Source organism: Artemia sp. Qi Xiang Cuo, chromosome 19 (genome assembly GCF_049724085.1).
Source record: "Artemia sp. Qi Xiang Cuo chromosome 19, ASM4972408v1, whole genome shotgun sequence".
Lineage (NCBI taxonomy): Eukaryota > Metazoa > Arthropoda > Branchiopoda > Anostraca > Artemiidae > Artemia > Artemia sp. Qi Xiang Cuo.
Window position 1 is genome coordinate 7,318,018 of NC_142812.1, and position 9,113 is coordinate 7,327,130.

A 9,113-nucleotide genomic window follows, 5' to 3' on the forward strand; every position below is an offset into this window, starting at 1 on the left:
CTTTGAGGTCACTGTTCTGTCCAGACAGATGACCTTCTGCTATCCAGCCCAAATGACCTGTTTGCACTTTTCCAGTTTTAACTAATTACTAAAGAAACCAATTTGTGTCAATCCACGGAAGTAAAAGTTTTGAAAACAAATAAAAACATTTCCAACTATTAGGAGACAATAAATTCATGAAATTACAAATTTAAATTAAAAATTTGGAACCCTTTATGACAGCCTGAAGGATTTCATAGTAGGGATAGCAATAAAATATAAAACTAGTCATTCCAGGTGATCCGTATTATTGCTAGTGCGGTAGAAGTACCATCACCAAAGACTTACTACTACCCTTAAATGCAAAATTTGACTATCTTCTCGAATTATATTCACACATCTCCAACTAAGAGATTTCTATCAGTATGCCGCTATTTGTCTTGAAGGCTAGTTAAAGGCATAGAGAGTACCAGTTTGCTATGATTTCCCAAGGGACACTTTCGTAAAGTGTACGTGAAAGAGTTTTGTAGGACTCTTTGTTCCCATCTAGAACCAACTTTCCAAGATGTCATTCCGTTAAAGTCATCGACTGATTCCTTGAAGTCAGTTTTTAGCAGGACCATAAAGCCTAGTAATTACTCTGAGTAAGTGAATTTTTCGCATAGTTTTGGACAAACTTGAAGTTGACCAAATAATTAAATAGGAATCTTCATTTCAAATTCCACCCTAGATTTGATAACTTTTCATGCTTGGAATTTTTCATTACCGTATCCAGACTGTAAGAAAGTATAAAAAGTGTGAATGTAGGCTCAACTATTTCATGTTTATCATAAATTTTTACACTGTTTGTCGTATAAATACTCAACATTCTGCATCAAACCCACTTTCTTTCAGCGTACTCCACTGTCCCCAAATTTTTGAGGATTCTTTTAATTTTCCCAAAAGGAAAATTAACAGTCGGAAATACACGAACGTTAAACTTACGGTCTTAAATACACGAACGTTAAACTGGATGAACTTTTTGAAATTTTTGAAAAATTAGTGAAGACCCATATTAAACTTGAGACCAGTAGAAATAAATTCCTATAACAATTAAAACTCAAAACCATCAGAAATGACTATTTAAGTATAAATGAAACCCAAAACGAACCGAAATTAAATAGAAAGACGTAGCAAACAAACACAAAATAGGTAATGATACAAATCTAGTAAAAGAAAAAAGATTGTCATAGAAAAGTAAAGGCCATGTTAAACTTACGATCAGAAGAAATAAAAATCTACAATAAAAATAACTCAAAACGACCAAAAATTACCTTTAAACAATTAAAGAAACCAAAAACGAACAGAAATTAAATAAACATTCATAGCAAAAAACATGCAACAGGTACTAATATAAATGAATAAATGAATCCTAAATCGACTAAAACTTCAATTGAATATGCAAATCAAGCTTAAAGCGAGCAAAAATATTTTGCTAGTGAAGCGTAAATGAAACCCAAACGAACAGAAATTAAATTAACAACCATAGCAAATAAACATACAATAGGTAGTAATATAAATGGTTGAAAAAATCTTAAAACGAGTGAAACTTAAATTGAATATGCAAATAAAGCTTAAAACGAACAAAAATCTCTACAAACAGGAGTTTGAATACTGCCTCACTCTCTCACTGTAAAAATCTAGAGCCTACTGCGTCATTGGCACCTTACTGAAAATCAATTATATTAAAAATATTTTCTTTTGTACTTTTTTTCAGGCAAGGTTCAGTTGTGTCTCCGAGTTTGTATAACAATAGTGTTCTGCCGGCGCAAGCCCAAGTAGCAACTTTTCAAACAGTTCGTGGTAACAAACTGTAAGTAAGGAGCGACCCGGCTCAATGGTAACCGAAACTCTAAAAAATGGAATTTTGATACCAATAGATACATCAAAAGAATCAGATTATAATTCTGATTTCAAATATATAAGTTTCATCAAGTTTAGTCTTACCCATCAAAAGTTACGCGCCTGAGAAAATTTGGCTGATTTTCGAGAAAAGGGGGAAAGACCCCCAAAAAGTTATAGAACCTTAATGAAAGTCACACCATCATATTCAGTGCATAAGAGAACCCTACTGTAGAGGTTTCAAGCTCCTATTTACAAAAAAGTGAAATTTTCCATTTTTTGCCAGAAGAAAGATCACGGATACGTGTTTGTTTGTTGTTTTTTTTTGTTTTTTTTTCCCAGGGGTAATTGTATTGACCCAGGGGTCCTAGAATATCGTAAGAGGGCTCACTGGAACGGAAATTAAAAGTTCTAGTGCCCTTTTTAAGTGACCCAAAAAATGGAGGGCAACTAGGCCCCCTACCACGCTCATTTTTTCTCAAAATCACCCAATTAAAATTTTTAGATAGTCATTTTGTTCAGCATAGTCGAAAATTTAAAAAAAAATATGTCTTTTAGGATGACTTAATCCCCCACAGTTCCCCGGGGAAGAGCTGCAAGTTATGAACTTTGTCCATTTCTTACATATTGCATTGGTTATTGGGAAGTATACAGACATTTTCAGGAAGAATTTTTTTCTGGTGGGGGGGGGCTTAGGGAGGGTGTTACTCGGGAGAATCTTTCCGTGGAGGATGTAGCTATGGAGTGAGGGACATTTCTATGAAGGGGGCACCGGATTTTCAAGCATTATTTAAAAAATGATCTGAAATTAAATTAAAAGAAAACAAATTTTTTCAACTGAAAGTAAGAAGCAACATTAAAACTTAAAACGAACAGAAATTATTACATATATGAGGGGGTACGCCCCATAGTCAATACCACGCTCTTTACGCTACAGTTTTTTTTAGTGCTTTCAAAAGAGCAATCTATTCTAATTAAACGGCCTTTGTGATTCAGGGGTTTGTAAATTAAATTTTTTTTAACTTTTAAAGTAAAGAGCGTGGTATTGACTAAGGTGAGAACCCCCTCATATACGTAATAACATATACGTAATAAAAAAAAAACAAGAAAAAAAAATAAGCGATGCGGCTCAATAGTAATCGAAATTTTTAAAAACAGAATTTTGATGTCAATAAAAGTATCAAAAGAATGGGCTTATAATGCTAATTCTAAATATTTAAATTTAATTAAGTTTAGTATTGCTCATCAAAGGCTACGAGCCTGAGAAAATTTACCTGATTTTTTAAAGAGGGGGGAAACATCCCCTACAAGTGAAAGAATTTTAATGAAAATCACACCGTCAGATTCACCGTTTCAGAAAACCCTATTACATAGGTTTCAAGTTCATGTCTGCAAAAATCTGCAACTTTGTATTTTTTGCCAGAAGAAAAATATACGAATATAGAAGTTCGTTACGTAAATTAATTTGTAAATTACGTCAGAACCAAATTTAGAGACAGCCATTTAGCAAAAGAAAAGTAAAATCTTTATGCAAATTCTGTTTACTTATTCAATGACGGTGAGCCAAAATAAAAGCTGCATTAACTAAAAAACGATCAGAAATTAAATAAAAAAACAAGTTTTTTAAACTGAAAGTATGGAGCGATATTAAAACTTAAAACAAAAAGAAATTATTCCATATATGAAAGGGGCTGTCCCTTCCTCAACCCCTTGCTCTTTACGCTAAAGTGTGACTGTCTCACAACTTTGTTTTTTTTTAAAAAATAAAAATCTTTAGCGTAAAGAGCGAGGCGTTGAGGAGGGGACAGCCCTTTTCATATACGGAATAACTTCTGTTCGTTTTAAGTTTTAAAAAACTACCCTAAATACAGCCTTTGTTTAATACTACCATTGTAAAATAGGTAAAAAATTAGCCAAATAATAATCAATTTCAGGTAAAACCTGGACCAGGGCTATGGTCCGTCGGGGAGTAATTTTTGATGATTCTTCCACCAGCACTAGATCCAACCTGTATTAATATTTTGTTTAAGCGGTAATTAATTGGCGAAAAAAAAAAAAAAAAAAAAAACTGTCGTCCTAATCCAGCAAATGAGACAAATGTGCACATGAACGAGGATTTCACCTTACCCATCTATCCAACTACCTAGGACCAAACAGTATAACCAAACCATCAACCAAATAGAAATGTCCAAATCCATGCAAAGTCGTCATCAATAAATGTAAGTCGTTGTAAATTTACAAGCAAAAGCACCCTAAATCTAGCGAAATATTTCCAAGTAGAACCTTCCATTTAGGGCTCATCAGAAGAAATACCACCTGCCTTAACGGGTTTCGAGGCTTTACTTTCTTTACCCGGCACAGTGGAGCCTCTACCATAAGATCTATATGATATCCATATGTCAGGTAAAACTTGTGAAATACATGCATACTAGTCAAGCTATTAAAAATTACATACAAAAAGTGTTTCAATGTTTCCTTAATAAAATCCTAGAGGTCACTGAGCAGAGACCATTCTGGAACAAATGAAGACTGTTCCAGATGTGTCTTTTATTGGTATCTGGAACCAATTAAAAATTTAAAGATCCTCAAGCTTGTTTGAAAACCATCTACAAATTCAAAATTCCAAAAAAGAAAAGCGAAAGAGAAATTAAGTTAAAATATCATTCAGTATTTATTTACAATTTTTTGTATATTTAACTACCAGTTTATGGGAAATAAGGAACAAAATATTGACTTACTAAAAAATTTTTTGGCTGAAAATCCTCCTGGGATCCATTTTTCACTCAGGTTTTTATTTTAATTTTTAAAATCTTTGTTATTGGTTTATATTTTTGCATTACCAAATCTTTCGGAATAACAAGCCGAATAAGTAATATTTGGATGTATATTACTTTCAAGGAATGGAAAACTAATTACTTCAAAATTAAAATCATCCGTTTTATTATATATTTTAAGAATTAATTTATTATTATTTGAAATATTAATATTTAAATCTAAGAAATGGTCGGAGTGTCCCATCCCATAGCAAGGCTCCAGAATTAAATCTTGTGGATAAACATTTTTTGAAATCTTAATAAACTCTGCACAATTTATTACTAAGAGATCGTCCAGATATCTTTTATTATTTGAAAGGTTATATTTTATATTGCTTGGGCTATTTTTATTTGTCATATATTCGTATTCTCATTGACTTAAAAACAGGTCCGCTATGAATGGACTCGCATTCCCACCCACAATAATACCAACAGTTTGTTTATATAAATTACCATTAAATTTTATAAAAGTATTAAATAGAACAAATTCCAATAAATCGCATACAACATCCAAGCTATAGCATCTTGAACTAAAAGTACTTTTAAAGAAATTCGTCCATCGGGCTTTTTTATTAAAAGTATCAATTTCATAAAATCCGATATTAGACAAAAGAAAATATTTCTTTATGACCTTTTTGAATACTTCTAAACATAATTTTAGTGACATATTTGTATACAAAGTAGTAATATCAAAATACTCTGATCTTTTAGCTGAAACATTCGCCTAAGAATGTATCACTTGTACCGAGTTATTAACACTCCAATATGGGTTAAAGTTAGAAATTTTAAACTTTGGAGGGGTCTACTGAGCCCCCTCCAAAGTTTGTGCGCCCATCCCTTCCAAAAGAACCTTATATATCCCCGGTGCATAGATTACAACATTTGCTCCCGAGTTCTGGGGGGCTTTTTTCTTGGAGTTTTTGTTTCTGGGGGGCTTTTTTTCCTGGAGTTTTTGTTTATGTGTTCTTTGGTCTATTTTTAACAAAATGACTATAAATAAAGTTCTATCGGATGTATTTGGGGAAAAGATCACTTTTGACTCTTAAAAAGGAACTAGAACTTTCAATTTGCAATCAAATGAGCCCCTCTGAAGTTTATAAGACCACCCTTTCCATAAGATCAATATATGCCCCCCGGGCATAACTTACAACGCCTACCCCCAGGCTTAGGGGAGTTGTGTCAACCTTGGGCTTTTTATTATCTGATGCTTAAACTAGTTTTAGCAAAATGACTATCTCAAAATTTTTATAGGATGGGGCTGGGGAAAAAAGGGCGTGGTAGGGGGGTTAGTTGCCCTCCGATCTGTTTTGAATCTTAAAAAGTGAACTAGAACCTTCAATTTCCTACGAAATGAGTCCCCTCTGAAGTTTATACGAGCACCCCTTTCATACTAGCGGTATATACCCTAGGGCATAACTTACAACATCTGCTCCGGGCTTTGGGGCGTGTGTCGACCTCAGAGATTTTGCTATCTCATCTTTGAACTATTTTTTACAAAATAACCAACTCAGAATTTTATCAGATGTATTTTGGGAAAAAAGAGTGTGTGTGTGAGAGGGGGGTCGGTGCTAATTGCCCTCTGATAACTTTTGACTCTGAAAGAGAACACTAGAACTCCCAATATCCAATTGAATGAGCCTCCTCCGAAGTACGCTATGGCGTTGCCTCTGATGAATAAATAAATCTTAAAACGATAAAAATTGAATATGCAAATATAACTTAAAACGAACAAAAATCACTTCAAACAAGAGTTTGGCTACTATCCCCTTCCCTAACTGTAAAAGTCTAAAGCCTACGGCATCACTTGCATTTTATTGAAAATTAAATTAAAGAAAAAAGTTTTTTCAACTGAAAGTAAGGAGTAACAGTAAGACTTAAAACGAATAGAAACTGTTACGCATATGAGGGGGTTCGCCCCCTAGTCAATACTTCGCTCTTTGTGCTAAATTTAGAATTTTGTTCCAGTTCTTTCAGAATGACCACTGAATCACAAAGGCCATTTATTTAGAATAGACAGCTCTTTAAAAGCACTAAAAAAAAACTTTAGCGTAAAGAGTGAGGCATTGGCAAGGGGGCAAACCCCCTCATATACATAATAATTTCTGTTCGTTTTAAGTTTCAATGTTTCTCCTTACGTTCAGTTTACAAACTTGTTTTTTATTTAATTTCTGATCGTTTTTAAATAATGCTGGGAAATCCGGTGCCCCCCTCATAAATAGCAAACATATAAACACGCATCAGTGGTTTTTCTTCTGTCAAAAAATACAAAATTCAACATTTTTTCTAGATAGGAGTTTGAAACCTCTACTGTAGGGTTTACTGATACGTTTAATCTGATGGTGTGATTTTCATTAATATCCTATCACTTTTAGGGAGTGTTTCCCAATTTTTTCAAAAAAAGGATGGGTAAATAAAACTTCTGATGGGTATGACTAAACTTGATTAGCTTTATATATTTGAAATCAGCATAAAAATTCTATTATTTTGATATATCTATTGGTATCAAAATTCCATGTTTTAGAGTTTCAGTTACTATTGAGCCAGGTTGCTCCTTACTTTCAGTTCGTTACCTAGAACTGTTTGACTATATCCATCTTGAACAGTCTTCGAAAAGAAATCATAAAATTAAACTGAATATTTGATATATAATGATATTAATTTTTGAAAGCTCAGCAGTTCAAGATTTCATTTCACGGTAACTTTATTTTATTTTCAATGTTGTAAGTACAGAAAAAAATATTAGTTATATAATTCGTTTTTAGTAAAGCGCAACTGTCGCAGCAGGCCTTTGACTTTACAGTTAGGGTGGGAGGCAGAAGACAAATTCTTTTTTGTACTGTTTTTTTTTCGTTTTAAGTTGTATTTGAATATTCAGTTTTAGTTTTACTTGTTTCTAGACTTATTTATTAATTTACATCAGTACTTGTTGCCCCAGGGGCTGTAAAGGCATGGCATTCCCAGAGGCTTAGCTATAAGACGTTGTGACTATTTAAAAAAAAATAGTTTTTTAAAATATCTATCAGTGTTAAGGAGAGATTCTAAAGGGTAAGAGGGGGAGGTGCGACTGCCTTTCATTTTTGTTAACACACCTCCCAACACTTATATAAAGTTTGAACTTAACACCCTTAGCCATTCCTTAGATATTGCTGTCTTATGTTCTTTCGAAAACCCTCCTGTATATAGTATGCTCTGCGTTTTTTTACATCCCCCTCGAAATTTTTAAAATTTTATTTTAATATTCTTAGCCTTCTTGTAGTCTCAGGATCAAGCATGTCACCTTTCCCCAGTAGCAAGCCTTGTATATAAACAATGGACAACCCATATGATTTACGATATATTTAAAAAGGCCAAAAATGCATAATTACAATCCTAACCCCGTGAGCCGGGGGAGGGGGCATTGTATCCCTAGAGGAGTAATTGCTAGACCTTTTGAATGTTTTGAGCAAAATAACTTTTATCACAATTTTTATCAGCGATGAGGGAGGGAGCTTCTTAAAAGTAAAAGGGGGCTGGTTGCCCTCCCGTAGCTCTTCAATATACCCGTCAACATCCCCTGAAATTTTCAACTTAACACCCTCAGCCTTTCCTTAGTGATACGTCATTCTGACAATCATGACGCACAGAGTTTGTTTTATTGTGTTAAGCTTACCTCTCTAAGGCTTTGGGAAGTTACATCATCCACATGTGCATAGTTATTGGATTTTTTTTACTATTTGGAACAAAATGTCTATTTCCGAATTTTGAGCAAATATTCTGGAGGGATTACAACTAAAACAGAATAGGAGGAGGATGGTGGCTTTCCCACCACTTTTCAACATCCCCCAGCATTTCCTGAAAGCCCCCTCCGAACTGTCTTGATGATTTGCAGCAAGAAAAATGACTGAATCAGCTCGTTTCTCATGGGTTTTTTTTACCAAAGTGGGGATCTTCCCATTTCTGAGTGTGTATTGAATGTGATGTGATGATAAGATGGAAATTTCTGATTTTTATTCGACGTCACTAGTTTCGGTATTCAAATTTCGACCGAATTCTACCGGTTCGGACGCCATTATAAATGCAAAGAAGTGTCTTGCACCTGTTTTGGTTTCGTTCTAGTCTGCTGAAACTGCAAGAAAAATGTTTGCATCTAAGTCAAAGCTTGCTCTGCTCGGCTGGGCATTTTTGTTACCTAACATCAAAAAAGAAGCAGATTCTTGACTTGGCTAAGAGTATGCACGGAAACTGAAATGTTCGGTCGATTAAATGGACGATTTTTAAAAATACTCAGTGGGAGAGATCCGTAAATTCGAGCTATGGCTGAAGTGGTCCGTTTGCCGAATCCGACTAGATGATTTTGAGTTGTGTAAATTTTGTTGCTGCATTAGTTTCTGAGTTCTTTATTTAAGAATAAATTTCATAAACAAAAACAAAAAACTACTTCAGCAAAATCTCCCCTATAAG